Genomic DNA, 3,168 nt, shown 5'->3' on the forward strand with positions numbered 1-3,168 from the left:
ATGCTGCATTCATGTGACCTCGGAAAACACGGTCAGTGGATGTTGTTTTCTTTTCACCTCGAACATGTATTAAAACCTTCTTTTTATTTTTTCATTACACCTATGTATTTATTTATCAATTTATTTTGCGTAACTCATTAGTTTGTTTAACATTTGTTTGTACTGATACAAAATACCTAAAAATATCCTTACAACACCTTACGTTTATTCAAACAATTACAATCTAAGTAAAATGTAAGTCATAGGTTGCTATGATATTCAGTTAATTACTGTGCATGCATCTTGGATATGTTGCTGCACATGCATCAAGCTCAACTAGTCAGCACAAACAGCAACCTTCAGTCTGATGTAATAATGTCTAAGGATCCCTGTATGAGCTATGGCGCCACCCCAAGGCTAGACCCTAGACCTATGTATCATAAAACAGGCCTATTAAAATGAAGTATGTACATCAATAATATGAATTAATATATCGTAGGATAATATTTTGTGCAATGCATCATTTGACTGAAATCATACCATTAAGTTCTAAGTTCTAATGGTAATTTGATAAATTAAACTCCAACCTTGCAGATAATATTAGTTAACAATTAACACAGTCTCAGCATTGTGAAAGTCCATTAAATCAGTTGGCCAACTTTTGTCAAAATTGTTCAATACTTCCATAGACCTGCTTTTTATGCATTGTTATCACTGCACTTTTTTACAGTATAATTTACACATACACAGTGGTGTAATGTAACAAAGTAATAATACTTAGTTACAGTACTTGTTGTTTGGGAGTATCTGTATTTTACTTGCGTTTTTATTTTTCTGTCAACTTTCACTTTTACTCCACTACATTTCCTGAATAAAGTATTTTACTCCAATACATTTCCCCTCTGCACCTTAGTTACTTACTACAAAATAGGGAAGGAAGGAGGGAGGAAGGGAGGGATGGATGAATGGTACAGTGGGAGAGAAGGAAAAATTGGATTTTGTTCTTTAAATCCTTTAAGTTGTAAAAAAACAAACAAAAAAAAACCCATTATTTTTCTTCAAGTGTAATACACACCATTTTTATGGTGATGTACATCTTACGAAGAAATAAACTTCAGAATTCTCAGAATTCTGACCAGTTGCTTTTTTTATTAGCAACATTTACTTGTACTTTTACTTTCAATACTAAGTACACTTAATTTTATAAAGTTACTTTTGATACCCAAGTACAGTTAATATATCAGATACTTTAAAGGACAACTTCGGTATTTTTCAACCTGGGCCCTATTTCCCCATGTGTATGTTTGCGTATGATTCATGGGTACAACTTGTTCTAAAATTGGTTCAATATTGAGGGAGGCAGATGCAACCAAAATGCGAAAAAACACGCACTTCATACACACATACTAACTTACAGTACCCAGCGGGGCAGCCCTCCCCCTCTCTGCTCCAACACTGACTGACAGCTGACTCCACTCATAGCACTGGCGATCTGAACCGGTCAGTGGCGAAAAAAAGCACTTTTAATGCGCAAACTTATACGGGACGTATTTGCCCCTGTTACCGTTTTAGCTCGTTTCGCGGCTCCGGTTGCATCCGCCTCCCTCAATACTGAACCAATTTTAGAACAAGTTGTATCCATGAATCATACGCACACATACACATGGGGAAATAGGGCCCAGGTTGAAAAATACCGAAGTTGTCCTTTAAGGCTTTTACTCAAGTCATATTCTAATAGGCAACTTTAACTTCTTCTGAAGTTGTTTCCTGGTAAGATACCTGTACTTTTACTCAAGTATGGGTTTCATTTTATTTTATTTTTTATTTTTATTTTATATACTTTATTAATCCCCAAGGGGAAATTCAATTTTTCAGGTACTTGATCCATCACTGTACATACATTTATGCACAACAGACCTCATTTACAGCAGACAATTTGACATGTCATGGTAGAAAAAGCATAGGTCAACATTCATAATAGCAACCGTGGAAATAATGCAGTACTATACTTAAGTTACAATTAAATAATTTGCAAGTGCCTCAAAACTGTTCTTTGAGTATTTCTGCTTTCTGCTGCTTTATACTTATACTCTAGCCTACATTTTTGAGGTAAATATTGCATTTAGACCACTAGGGTTACTCCAAATTAAGATTTTACTTTCAAAACATATCTTGTGATTGCTTGTTACTACGCAGTGCTATAAATTAAATCATCCAAAAGTATGTTAATAACTGACAGAGACCATTCTGCTGCACATTGAGTACTTTTTGCTTTTGATACTTCAAGAACATTTTAGCATCATTTCATGTGCTTGTGCTGTTTCAGGGTCCTAGTAATGTGCATGTATCAAACTTTCATGGTTTACCAGGTTGCGTCAATGGAACTGAGCCATCATTAGTCATTATTAACACCTGTGCTTTTCCCAGTATGATGCATCAAAAATGTTTGCTGTGAAAGGATCTTTTGCATTGTATTGGTTACAATTTGATCAGAGAGCAGAAACAAATGCTTTCTTGAGCAACAGGAGCAAATGCAACCATAAAGGATGCTTTGTCTTTTGTTTTTATATTTTCTGTTCTGCTCCTGAGAGGAACTACACTTAATTCTGCTGCATGTGTATTTTTATATGGATATATTTGGAATGACAAATGAAAATAAACTAAACCAACAGGCAAAATTGCATTAAAGTCCCTCCAGTGACTTTCAAGATAAGACAGATGCCTACAAACATCATCACTCACCTTTTATTCAGCATTTCTGCACCGGTTCCAGGTGGTGGATATAGTAAAATGTTTCTGTTGCACTCATTGTAAGTACAGCTAAGAACATGAGCTATAGTCCTGAAGGGTAAATATCAGTCAGTTACAGAAATAAACTTTTTGAATGGTATGGGGTGTAAATATAGACAGTTCAGGCAGTGCTGTTGCGCTGGGGCCTGTGGGGTGGGGGGCCCTGGCTATATGCAATCAAAAATGCAAACCCATCTCTGTTATGGTTTTCTTTTCTATTATTTATTTTCTTTTATTGTCTAATGTCAAGTCTCTATTTGATCATGTGACAAGACGATACAATATGGTAGCTAGTTTAGGTGCAAAATCTGTCAAGACTAACAAGCTGAGCACATCTGCAAGGCCAGTGAGCAGTCCTGCCTTTTAAACATGAAAGCACCAGTGAGAAGGGACAAGAGA

Source organism: Epinephelus lanceolatus, chromosome 19 (genome assembly GCF_041903045.1).
Source record: "Epinephelus lanceolatus isolate andai-2023 chromosome 19, ASM4190304v1, whole genome shotgun sequence".
NCBI classification, from domain to species: domain Eukaryota; kingdom Metazoa; phylum Chordata; class Actinopteri; order Perciformes; family Serranidae; genus Epinephelus; species Epinephelus lanceolatus.